The sequence below is a fragment of the Lotus japonicus genome, chromosome 3, assembly GCF_012489685.1.
Source record: "Lotus japonicus ecotype B-129 chromosome 3, LjGifu_v1.2".
Lineage (NCBI taxonomy): Eukaryota > Viridiplantae > Streptophyta > Magnoliopsida > Fabales > Fabaceae > Lotus > Lotus japonicus.
Window position 1 is genome coordinate 34,706,862 of NC_080043.1, and position 13,982 is coordinate 34,720,843.

The window sequence follows — 13,982 nt, forward strand, 5'->3', positions numbered from 1 at the left end:
AGATGCAAAGTAGCAAGGAAGTGTAGCAAGAACAGGAGCTGACCTGATGATGTGACTCTGCAGAAGCATTCACTTATCATTTCCTTATCTTCTGCTATCATCTAAGAATACTTCCTTATCTTGTATTATGTTCTATATGACATAGCTTATAAAGAACATACTTGTGAGCTTATATTTAAGCTCCTCTTGTTTACTACTAGTTGTATCTGTTGTTGGTATTCTAGAGGTGGTAATAGAAACTACCACACTCAAAGAAATTCAGAATATGGTTGCCTATATCTGCAACATAATTTAGCAGAAAATTAGAGTATAAGAAAGTATTTAGTGGCTGAATGTTTCTTATTTTCACTACTGTTAGACTTACAATTATTTTCATTTTTATTTGCTTTTTAGCATCTTAATTTTCAATATCATGTTTTTCCTCTGTTTTTATTAGAATCTAAATTAGGTGTTGTAGACTAAATTGGTGGTTATTGTTGTAAACTGCAATGCAACCTTGTTATCTGACTGACATGGTTGATATGATTTCTTGTGTCAGTGTCATCAATCAAAGAGATCTCAGTTTATTCCTAAACCCTTCCTACGAAAGAAGAGATCATTCAAGAGGCAGCCTAGTCAACTTTGTAGAGGCAATCATCCAAGTGTTTTGCAAGGTAAGATTATAATTGTATCAATAATTGGAACTTGGAATGGGGGTTTCTCTAGGTCTGTCAGAATATTGAGAATTTGATGCTTTTGTTTTAGGTACTTTAACCTGTTGGTGTTGTGTTTTGATTTAGCGTGTTTGGTTCCCCGTTGGTAACCTCAAAATCAGTTCTCGTTGAGTAAACTTTAGATGACAGTATAGATGTTTGATAATCATCTCAGAATTGATTTCAGCCAAAATCAATTCTGTGTTGAAGCGAATATAATTAATTCTGAGATTTCACAACATTGCCCCACAAAAATCAGATTTCTTGAATGTATCCACCCACTTTCTAATCTGTTCATTTCACTTTTACCATAATCAATTTGACCATAATCAATTTTATCTGAAATCAAGTGTGACAACGATGGTCCAAACACACACATAGTTCTTTCTTCTTGACCTTGTCTGACATGCATTTATTTTATAAAAGAAGTTAGACTTTATTTATCAGCCATTTTAACCTCTGTTCCATCTCTCAAAAGCTTGCTGCACCTTGTGCCTCCACCGTCCTTGCCGCCGCCTCCGTCCCTGCTGCGCCGTTGCCGCTCTTGTGTTGTGTCCCTTCGTGCACGGTTCGTTGCCCTGTCCTCAGAGTTCAAAAGCGCTCCATTGTTCCTCTCCTCGATCAAGCAATTTTCTTCTCCCTCATAAGGTATGATTTTCTTCAATTTTGTAAATGCAACCTAGGGTTTGAGTGTGTTTGGAAATAGAAAATTTTCTTCCTGTACAGATAGCTTGATCATGTCAGAAAGTTTCATGTCAGTTTGGAATTAGAAAATATAGTTGTCACAATTTCTGATAACCATTGCATATTTGGTTAAAATGAGTCTGGAATATTGCAAAGGTACTTAATTAGATCCACTCTTCAAAACCAGCACTTCCAATGAGTTTTTCTCCAATCTTAGACCATTCTTCTTCAATATTAGCTTGGATAGTCTTTGCCCATTCCTGCTCAGCTTTCAACCCTGGCACTTGGTTCCCCAAATCATCCCTTTCATCTTTCATCACAATTCCTTTGTTAAACATTATAGAAAAACATTCATGTTGGTAATGTCGTGGGGATAAGATCTGAATTACTAGTATTTAAAAGGACAGCTCAACTAACGCTATTGGTTCAAATTTTTAGCTGTATAGTTAAGTAAAATTCCTTAAGAGAAAATGAAGGTCATTTCTATTGGATGTATAAAAAATTGCCTTTACTCTCATTCCTTGTCAAGCACGTAGAATGATAGAAAATGTATAAATTTTCATATCAGGAAGAATTAGATGCAGGGGTACAAAATTTAGATAAGATATAAGGTAACGCTGTTAGTAGTCATTTTGTTAATTTGTATGATTGTATCTTCTAAACCTGTTGCATGTGACACACTCTTGGATGTCTAGAGAAGATTGCCTTCATCATGTCCACTTCAAGAAGTAAAACTTACCAGAAGTCTAATTTATTTATTCCATGAGTTCTTAAATTGATTAATATATCTTAATTGTAGCTATAAGTCTTGGTGCATTGCACCTTAATTAGACACCCCTGCCAAACTAATGAAGATAATTTTTCTATTTTAGACATTTATGATTTGGATTTGCACATAGTAGCTGCTAAGTATCCTCTGCCTCGTGATATAGCTGGCAACCTAAAACTTGTTGCTAAGTTAATGTAAAATGGAGTAGTGTCTGTTTATAAACTTGTCTATTTATTTACATGAAGTTTTCTATATAGAACAAAGATATCTGAGCTTACAGCATTCATTTAGTGTTTATTCTTTGGCTTTTGTAGTGCCCTCGTCAGACTAATAATGTTGATTGCGGATATTATGTGATGAAGTTCATGAAAGATATCATCACTCACCAACAACTTGTGATTCCAACGAAAGTAAGAAACTTTGATATGCGTTCGCATTGGATTTTAAAAGCTCTAATTGTAACTTAACTCTATTTTTATGTTGTTTTGTAGTATTTTGAAGATTGTCAGTTCGTTTCCTACAATGAAGAGCAATTGCGTGAAGTTAAAGATGAGTGGGCTGCTTATGTTTTTTACAATTGTTTTTAGTATTTAATCTATTGGATAGTTATCTATGAGATGGTGGTAGATGAAGTTAAGGACGTGGTTGAGATATTATGCACTTTAGAAATTGCTTCGAATTTATGAAGCTTTTGATATTTAGATATATTGGTTTTGATATGCTGAAGTTCAGAAAATGTTTATTTTATGGCTGAATTGATATTCTGTGTTTAGAAAATGTTGATCTTTTTTGTTTGGAAGACTCAAATGGGGAGAGGGTCCTTATGATTTGGAGACTCAAGGCACATTTCTATTGCAGAAATTCATTTATGAGAGTTTTTTTTTTTGCTGTCATGAAATTACTGTCCATATGCTTGCTTTAAGAACAGAGGTTCTGTTTACATGAGATGTTACTGTGCTTATATGCTATACCTTGTTTTAGCTTATGTTACTGTGTTATACCTTGTTTTAGTTGGGTGATGTGTATTGATTTTGCAATCAGCTTTCATAGCTTTTGAAATGTGTACCCTTTCGGTTAAATGATGATCAATATATCTTCTTTTCAGAAAAAGAAAAAAAAAAGAAATGTTGATCTTTTGGCTGAACAGGTGTGGTAATTAATTTAACCAAAAAAAAAAACAAATTACAGCGGTTCCAAACCGCTGTAATATATATTATCAAATACAGAAAAAAAAAAAAACAAATTACAACGGTTCCGTGGTGGAACCGCTGTAATATATATTATCAAATACAGCGGTTACCGGCTGAAACCGCTGTAAAGAGGACTCAAGTATAGCGGTTATTATGGAGAACAGCTGTTGTAGGTCTTTATTTACAGCGGTTTTATGAAATCAACCGCTGTAAAAGATGAATTATTTACAGCGGTTAGAACCGCTGTTAAGGCTTTTACAGCGGCGAGATCTACAGCGGTTCTGGACCTCTAAAAACCGCTGTAAAAGGCCAAAAAAAACCGCTGTAAAAGCCCTTTTCTGGTGTAGTGAATCTTAAATATTCTTTTAGGAGAGAAATAAATTATACCAAGACCAGTTCATAGCTTGACACACATACAGAACATAACCAGGAAATTAACCAAGTAAAAACAGGTTTGCTTTACAAGCCTTCAACAGGAAAATAATTGTGTAACTGAAGCAAATAGATCATATGGTTGAAACTGAGCATTATAACACTCTAAACATGGAACCAACAATTGATATGTACTTTCCAAAAACATGATTTCATGAGATTTTCTTTAACATATTAAGAATTTAAGGAATTCAAATTACTAACCACCAAATATTTTGCTTCAGTTTTCAAATTGGCATTATAATTTTGAAATTGTATAAGGGAAACCCGTCATTCCACATATGAATATGACAATACTTACAAAGCATTACACTCATCAAGGCCAAATTCCACTCTACATGCTGAATTTTCCTTTCTAACTAGAGAAAACTTGTTCTAATTGCTCTTTTCTTTTCAATATGTCAAGATCAATGTCGATTAATCAAGTCACACAATGTTAATGTCCAAAATACACCAAACTTTATCTCTTTACATCTTGCTCTACAAACAACATTGTAAGCTAGTTTCATAACCATTTAAAGTCTAAAATAAATAGTAAAAAATTGAACTTCCAAAATAATATAATTTTCCACGTGTTCAATAGCCAATGCAAGAAGAGTTCATCAACCGGATCAACAGCTTATAACTGAAAATACAGTAACCACAATCCATAGTTAATTTGACTTTTAACTTAGTAAACATTCTAAATAGGAAGTATAAAATATGACTTAAATCACAACCAATGGGATTCAAACAAATTGAACATTGTTCAGTCACTGTATCACCCTATATGACAGACCTAATTTATGCATCCTTTCCTTAAATGAAAACAACCATGTAGGACAGAAATTCAATTGAACTTAACAATATTTAGCTCTTTAATTAAATGGGTATATGGAAACTCTTGATTAACAGATAACAACAGGTTAACTATAACAGTGTTCCATATTTTAAGTTACTTAAGCTGAATAAGACGACATAAAAGCATTCACTAGCAAACTCAATCTGATCAAAGGAACAAGCAATTAAGACATGGAGTTGGTTTGTTTTAGTTGAGTTGTATTATGTTGTATTTCAATTGCTATGGTGAGTGATTGAGAGAAAGTGAGAGGGGTCTCATATTTAGGGGGAGTCCTAAATAGAAATACATTGGTGGTATTAGGTAGGGAGGCTTTGAACAATGTTTGTTCATACAAGACCGGGTGTACCAATACTATTGATAGTGGATTTCCTTTCTCGGGTGAAAACCCTCCGGACATAGGTGGTGTTGCACCGAATTGGGTTATCAATCCTCTGTGTTCCTTGTTACTGTTTTCAGTTTTTACTGTGTTAATTTCTGTGGTTTAATTTTTGTCACACATTGTCTGAAACATTGTGTTTAACATATCTCCTGCATGAACGTGAATTTTCCTTAGGAACTTATCTTGTAAATATACCAGTACCTGGCAAATAAAAGAGAAACACTGAAGGAAGAGAAGTAAAAAAAATAAGCACGAACCAATCAGTTTAAAAACATTAGCAAACTCATTTCAAAGATGAAATACGCAGCATTATTTCAAAATATGTACTGTAACATGTCTGTTTCCATGAAACCAAACCAGATAGTAAGAAATTCCATAATGCAGGTGTGACCCATTTGTTCAAACATCCAGATTTACGCAAACAAGTTTAGATCAAACTACACTTTGGTCTTCACCAAGTTCATTACCGAATCAGCATATTCTTTAGGGAAAAAATATTGCAGCTATATTTTTCAAAAGTTGAACAAGCCATAGAAAGAATTAAGATAACCTATATTAAAGAAAGCAAGTTTAGTCAATAAAACTTGATATCGTGCTGTCACTTTACCATTTATGCAAAACATGTAATGCACAAGTAATAGTGAAAAACCCGTTATTAAACTACTTATGCATATTAAAATACATTGTCACATGCAAAATTGGAAACAATGTTTTCTCATGTGTAAATCACAAAGCAAGCAGCAGGGAAAAAAGGATACCCAGATCGGAAAAAAAGTTTCACATTCAAAAAGATAATTCTAGTAAGGATACGAATCAATCCCTAATCAACTACTAACCATTAAAAATAGGCAAGTTACGACAAGGAAAGATGGGACCTGAGACATAATTGTGGTTGCAATAGGGCAAAAACCTACATTCAAGTTGAGAAAGAGTCAACCGGTGCATTCAAACTCGATGCGAGGGATGTGAGTCAACGTTGTGCTCTGCCTTTTCTCATTTCTCTAGCTCTCCTGGTTGCTCATTAAATCACGCACCCAGAGGGGGAGAAGCGAGATCGAGGATAAGTGTCAAGCGGTCAAAGGAGCGATGTCAATGGGGAAGCTCTTCACGAAATCATGCCCACAAGAAGAAGAATGCCTCTGAACCTTCTATCTTCCTCCCCTTCACTTTTTCTCGATGTCGCACCACCTATAGACTCCATTCGCAGCTACATCAGGAAAGGAAGTGGTCCTCTTTTTCAATCATCTCATCCCAGCAAAGAGGTAGAAACAACTTTTTCAAGGCAATGATTCTTTTGTGGAAGTGGGGTTCGATTTACCGTTCCCTACCAACAACACCAATTGTTCCAGTATAGAAACAATAGTGAGTAAACCAGATCAGACCCTTACAGAGGTAGGAGAGCCTTAAGATTTAACTGCTCTATTATGTAGATGAACATGAAGATTACAAGAGGTTCCTCTCCGTTTTATAGGGGTGGGAGTTGTAAGACCCAAGATTTTAGAATTAAATAAATAATTAATTTCCAACTCACGCCTAGGATTATGTGTAAGCGTGAGAGGAACTTGACTTGTGTTTGATGGTTGGATTAGTATTATCAAGAAGAAAATTTAGGAAACGACATAGAATATTACTAAATTCGCTATAGGTTATAGCACGAGCTTATTCACTTCCGCCTTAGGGCGAAAACGTTAGTAAATGGCTAATTTGCTCTTAAAGCACTGTAGAAACGACATTCAAAAATATTCAGAGGAATATAAGAATTTCTCTTATTCCTTTCCACGACAAGTGTTTCGACACGAAACCCTGGAATGTACGAATGATCGATTTCGATTCTCGGAGGTTTGCCGAAACTGAATCCCCGATAACTCAAGAACCTTAAAGTAAACTGTCGATGAAGACTTTTTCTATTCGGAGCTTTAAATGAAGATTCCACACGCTCACACCCATTTCTTTCGATGTTTCCAATATTTCTTCAGAAGGAAGTTTTGTCATCCGACATCAACTGCAAAAAGTAACTTTTCGGGTTAAATCGATTAACACCGTTAGTGAATCGTTTGCTTAAATTCCAAGAAACCTGTTTCGAGTTCTGAAATTCTGTCGCCGGATTCTCTCTTATAATTCACAGAGGAATGTGCAGGAAAAATCGGAATCGCGAAATATTCATTTTCCCGCGTTTTTCATTTCCTATAAATAGCTTGAAAAAAAAAATCACCACCAACACACTCACACGGCCGAGAGCTTGAGGAGGAAGGAGGGGAGAATTGATTTTCGTTGATTCTTGTCTGATCGTCGCTCTGTTCGTTGCTACGCGTAGGCCTCGAGGTACTGATGCTTTTCCTTACCTCTGATCGTAAATTCTGTCGCTTTTCTCTATGTCTTTCTGTGCTCAAAGTTTTGAGCTTTTTGTAAACCTGTCCAAATAACTTGATTTCTCTGTCTAAACTTATTCCCTGCATGCCCAAGAGCGTGTTTAGCGGATTACATTTCGCCGAATCTCGTCGAATCGCCGCAGAACTTCAATTCTGCTCAAAATACCCATTTTATGCTGAGGTTCCGCTTTTTGAGTCAAAAACTCTCGAATGGGCTTAGCGTCAGTAGGATAAGTTGTCATAAACGTCGTGGGTATCGACCTCATCCAATTTATTTTTCGAAATTCTGATTTTGAGTTTCCGAGCAAAAAAATCTTGACCAAAATACCCCTGTTCTAGTTTTCGATCCGATAATTTTTCTGAGAGTTTCCCTGGCCTATATCGCCTAAGAATACCTAGGAATTGATTTAGATCGAAGAAAAAGTTCGGAAACCCTATTTTCTAAAGTGGCCGAAACCTATTTGTTAGGGTACCGTGTCCAAAAATAATTTTTGGGTCTCTATGACCTGAGCTATAGCGTAGCTCTTTCGATTGTCGAAATTTTGGCGTTGGTTTCGTGACATTCCGAGTTCTGTAGCTCAAGTTATGCGTGTTTTAGCAAATGAAGTTCTGTTGTCAATTTGTGCCTAAATAGGAACTCTGAAGCTTTAAAAGCTTTCTTTCTGGTTTCGATTAGTGTTATTAGATAGTGTTGTTTCTAGTGGGGCTTGTGTTGACGATTGTGTTTCCTTGCTCTAGGTTCGCAATTTCCATGCACAACTTCTATTCACGAAGGTAAGGGTAACTCGGTTTTAGAGTGTCTTTGAGTCTTGCATGCTTTTATCGCACTGCATGTGTTTGAGATGAAGATGTTTATATTGAGTGGCAGATGATTGTGATTAGTATGTTGAACAGGGAAAATGTTTTCTGGAGGCTTTGGCCGAGTGAACTTATTGAGACGTGTGTCTCCGTTTTCTGAGAGGCTTCGGCCGTTTACTGGTTTCTGTCATTACTGCTTTCTAGTTGATATGACAGGGTTATGTTTTCCAGCACTGAATTATTGATTCATTGCTCAATAGAGCTTGATGTGTTTGTGTGAATGTTGTGATTATGGATAACATGTGGTTACTCTGAATTGACTATTGGATTGGGAGTTGTTGTCTGACTTGGCATATAAGGCTTAAGGTGAAAGTGGCGATGAGGAGGTGTGGTCCTATCATTGTCCCGCACTGTGTGGTGATATAAGAGGCGATGAGGAGGTGTGGTCCTATCATTGTCCCGTCCATTGTGACGCTAAGTGGCGATCAGGAGGTGTGGTCCTATGATTGTCCCGTCTTGTGAGACGCTATAAGTGGCGATCAGGAGGTGTGGTCCTATGATTGTCCCATCTTGTGAGACGTTATAAGAGGCGATGAGGAGGTGTGGTCCTATCATTGTCCCGTCTTGAGAGACGATATTGATCGATCCATTTTGATAGCAGCATATAGTCGCATTATAGGACACTAACATTCGATGGTACATATGTTTGATTTAATGTTATATTGTTCAATGAGGTATTTGATTTAATGTTATATGGTTGAGGTTCTTGATATCTGATTTGATTTCATGTTGTTGGATATATGTCGTCATCTATCTTGAAATAAGTTGCTAGTTTATGTGCCACGAAATGCACTTAAATCTGAATAGCATGCTTTTCCCTTTTATACGTGGTAATTGCATGGAGTTAACCCTTTCTATTTGCTACTTGTTGTTTGGGCGCTTAATGTTATTAGGCGATGGAGATCCTTTCGCCGAAGCTTAGCTGCTCGAGTTGGAGATCGGGTTGCAGGCGGTGGAGTAGAGGTGTAAGAAGCAGCTTTGCTTCTCTTATTGTGGACTATGTTTGAGTCTCCTTTTCTATATGAGAACTCTATTATTAAAGCCTTGCTTCCGCCACTGTTAAAGTGCGCATGCTTATTCTGAACCTTACTTATGGTATTGTAAACTATTATTACTGTATATCGGGAAACAGGTTATTTAAATAAAGTTATGATGTGTTTCCAACCCTATGGTATTTAGTCATTTTCAAAAAAAAAAATGCCCTTGGATTTTAGGGATTGCAGAATAGTCCTTAGTCTTTGTTAGGTTACTTAATGTGATTCCTCAGTTGAGAAATTGGGGCGTTACAGGAGTGTAAACCCAGATACATGGATTTAGGTCTTGATGCTAAAAGGCTCATACAAACATAATTCAACCATAGAGGGGAAGGGTCTCCTAAGCCTATAAAGTGCATAGATCGCCAACATGGCGTAAACAATAGATGAACTGCCAACATGGCGTAAGAAATACATAAATGGTGTGGAACCTCCTATAAGATGAAGGAATCTTGATGGCTCGCCGGATAGGGACTCGCTCGCCAGGTGACAGGGTCACTCACCAGTTAATGATCTTCAGTCACGCCTCGCCTTCGCTCCTTGTAGCATCTTTATGGATCGTTTTTTTCTAAGCGGGTCCAATATTATTACGATGGGGTTCGCTCAGTCCATTATGCTACAAATTAGGAGGCATGGAACACAATTAGGTGGTTTAATTGTTTGCGTTTGGAGGTGTGTATCTTGCGGTCAAGAAGGAATTGTATGAATGGGTGGTGAGAAGTAGAAGTTCAGATCATAAAGCGAATCGAAAGGTGGTGGTGAGAAGCAGAAGTACATATGGGGTGAGTCATAATCAACAGAAGGGTATACTTTCACACAAGGAATGCAATTAGGTGGAATGATGTGATTTTGCATCTTTGAATGGTTTCGAAAGTATTGAGTGTCTCCATGACTTTTTTTGTTCTAGTGGGCTTTCAAATTTCAAGATGAAGATGCTTGGGGAAAAGGAAGTGGTTTTGGAGTTTCAATCTAAGGAAGAGTTGGAAAGCATGCTTGTAGATGCATATAGTTTTCTACGGGAGAGGGTTGATTATATTAAGCCATGTCATGATTCTTTAGTGGGGGCATGTTGGGGCTTGGTGAAGATTTTTTTTCGTAGAGCTGGGTAAACCTTTTGGGAAGCATGTGTGTACAGATTCAACTATAGAAAACAAAGAGAGGCTTGAATATGTGCAGATTCTAATTCTCGGGAAGATCCTTTCTTCTCAGTTTACTTCTACTATAATGAATTTTAATGGGAATGCCCTAATAGTGGTTGTGGAGTAGGAGATTTATTCTTTTCTAGACTTTCAGGATTGATGGAAGAGGAATGCAAGAACAGTGGTCTCTACGAAAAGTAAGGAAGATTAAGCTTCAGAGGGCTCAGAGACATGTGATGACCATAGAGAGACAGAGAGAGTGCGCATCAACATGGAAGAGGACGAGTATGAGAGTGGGTGCGATGGGGAACAAAAGCTTGAGGTTAAGGGTAGTGCGATGAGGATCAACAACTTAAGGATGAGGGGTTTCAAGGGGATGACGAACAAGTCTCTCACTAAGAAGGCAAGGTGCCTTCGGTTGCTTGCAAGACTTAGCAAAGGTTTTTCGGCAGAGGCAATGAACATGACTTAACACAAGAGGCATTTCTGCAATTGAGAGAAATTGCAATTGCTGAGTGATTGATTATATGAATCAATAAAGGGAGCTATAACTACTCCATAGCCGTAGAGGTAGGCACAATTTGTCGAACTGCGGGACCAAAGTTTTATGTGCTTGTTCTTATCGCTTTACGTTCTCGCTCTATTATTCAGGAAGCATGGTTATTCACAAGAACTTACTAAATCCATTGTTTAGACTCATAAAAAATTAAGATGGTCATGGTGGAGAGTCTTGAACATTTTATTGTGACGTGTTGAAGGAATAAACATTACCTTACGAGTTGTTTGTAAGAGTATCCGATTAAAATAAAATAAAATCCTACAAATTTTTCTTAATGTGTCATGTTATCTTGTTTGATAAATTTTTATAATTTTTTATTTAGTCCCAATATTTTAAATAATATACCGAAGGATATTAAACTCTCTCATTTTGAAAGGGTACCAAAGCAATGAAAAAATCCCCAAGTTAGCCCTGAAACCATCTTCTCATCCTTAATAAGGCTACCCAAAACTTACCGACCTGGTTCGAAACTGTGCAATCCGTGAGTTTTTTCATCACTTGGGTCAGGACGATTCAGTAGCTTGTTTACTTGGTTCAAGGGAGTGGGTTGGTTAGGGTTAATGTGGTTGGTTTTGGTTTGGACTCTTGCCCGACTAGAGCATCTGTGTAAAAAGAAATTACATCAGCCCAAGCACAATCATAAGGAAACCCAACAGCTTATAAAACAAAAAAAAAAACAAAAAAACCTAGCCTTTTAAACACTCCTATTTCCTTTCTAACCCTTGCGTCGTCACATACCTTCACTATCATCACTCACCACTATAACCCTAGCGGTGCCGGCTAGCGCCACTTCTCTTCAACCCTTCACTTCCCTTCGCATTGGTATCGTTCTCTTCAACAATTTACTTCTCTTCGCACCACCACTTCTCCTCTCTTCTCCAGATCTGAAATTACCTCTCACCTATGGATTAATTCGTATCATCGAGTTCTTCTCTTCATCTCCCACACTTTTATCTCCCTTCTATGTCGAAGAACATCCTTTATTGCATGCTTCACCATCATCAAGTTCGAAGGGGGAGCTGAACAAATATAAGGGGGAGCTGAAAGCCCAAATGGTTGAGCAACAAATAGAATATTTTTATCAGAAAGTTTCAATCTTTGTGTCTTTCTGGCGAGAAAGGTTAATTTCTCTCCCAAATGTTCTTCTTTTTCGTTTTCATTCCGAAAATGATCAACTTGCTTGCTCATTTGCATGGATCAAATGCCATCTTTGCAAGAATATGAGCAGATCGATAAAGGAAGCAGATCCCCAAAATGATTAAGAGCAAAGGATTGGCAATCACTACTACAGAAAAGGCTTTTCGCCACGGTTCCGCACGCCCTTTAGCCACGGTTTAACCGTGGCGATAGCTTGCGTGGCAATTGCTCAATTGCCTCGGTTCAAGGGCGAATCGTGGCAATTGATTCGCCTATTACCACAGTCGGTAAAGGATAACTGTGGCAATAGGGTCCACATATTGCCACGGTCAAGCACGTAACCGTGACAATATGAGGCTTTTGTACCACGGTTTTTTAACCGTGGCAATATGTTGTACACCTGGGCTGTGCAATTACCACGGCCAGATTTATGTTTTTTTTTTTATTTGATCTGGTCTATGCATAAATTGCAGTACATTTTTTCAAGAAAAATAAATTTCATAAAATCTCATGTTGAGAACAACATTCACATATTCTAACAGAATTACTCAAATATTCCAGCCTTGAATAACAAAACAATACTAAAATCCATGTCACTTTACTAATTTGTCTAAAACAATACTAATTGTTGTTGAGAACATACTCTCTCAAGAAATTAAAGCAAGCTACATCAGTTAAAAGCATGAATTAACAAAGTTTTGTTGGAATTAGAATCGGATCTAGCTGCATCCAGAAAGACACGAGTGAGAGTAGAGCATCTGCAACAACTTGCCATAATGCACACTGTAGCAGAAAAACAGCAGTCCATCACCAACAGCACAGCAGAAGCCGAAACAAAAATACTACAATGCCAAATTTCAACAGTGCAAACACAATTGAGCAACACTATGTCAAAGCCACTACTTTGTTTACATGCACTTTGATAAAGCTAAAAATTTTTTTTTTGAAAGCAGAAGTATTATTAGAAATAAAAGGTTCATGAGAACAAGCCTCTCATGAGAGCCATAAGACAAACCCACCCAAACTAGGATCTTTGTGTTCAAATACAATCAAAGGAATGGCCTCATCAAAACCTTCAGAGGAAAACCCAGTGGGAAAAACCAATGAAAGAAAAAGAGTACCCAAATCCAAGAAAGCAATCAAAACACCCAAAACATATATCCTACCCCATAGAGTACGGCAATATGAACATATAAACAATGGTCTGCAATTCTCAAAAATAACAAAACTAGCCTCTACAACCTTTCCTACATTCTCACCACTTGCAGCAGCAAACTCATATGCAATGTGTATTGCAATACGGCCACATGAATTCAGCAACTCCAATTCTCTTTACCTCACTAAAACTTGACAGAATTTCCTTCCATATAAGTCAAACTCACACCAGAAATTTTAGTCCCATATGCAGTACTATGCACGTCATAAATTTGGTACCAAAATGTCCTGCCAAAATACTAGCTAGGTCCACCACCCATTGTAATACCAAAGCACAAAAGCAAACAGCCCCATAGCAGTAAAAACCAAAGACCCTCAAACCATAATGCAGCACCACAAGTGACAAAACCGCAACCGAGTACACCAGGTCCCTAATAGTCCCAAATAGGCTGCGCTGATCTCTGTCAAATTCCTGATTCAACAGTAGCCTTGAGAAAACAAGCAAAAAGCCTTCCCCTTGAGCCACATGACATGGATAGCTAAACAAACGAAGCTATTAAGCCCTCCCCTGGCAGCTTCCCCGCAAAACGGCTAAGAACAGTTTTTCCAATGCAAGATAGCCTTCTTTACAGCCTCCTTCTTTGTCAAACCTCATAAACCACAGACGTTCCAAGTAATTCACAGCCCTGGCATCTCAACGGAGATGAGGATGGTTTTGTCGTATCTGAGCTTCCAAACCTCTAA

At 37.4% G+C, this 13,982-nt stretch overlaps 1 long non-coding RNA gene across 1 annotated transcript; it reads left to right on the forward strand.

Annotated features, from left to right (window-relative positions):
* Nucleotides 1–2,430: 2,430 nt before the first annotated feature.
* On the forward strand, nt 2,431–2,864 carry LOC130749312 (uncharacterized). Its single transcript, XR_009022892.1, has 2 exons — nt 2,431–2,555; nt 2,637–2,864. It is a non-coding gene; the product is annotated as an uncharacterized LOC130749312 (long non-coding RNA).
* Nucleotides 2,865–13,982: the final 11,118 nt, after the last annotated feature.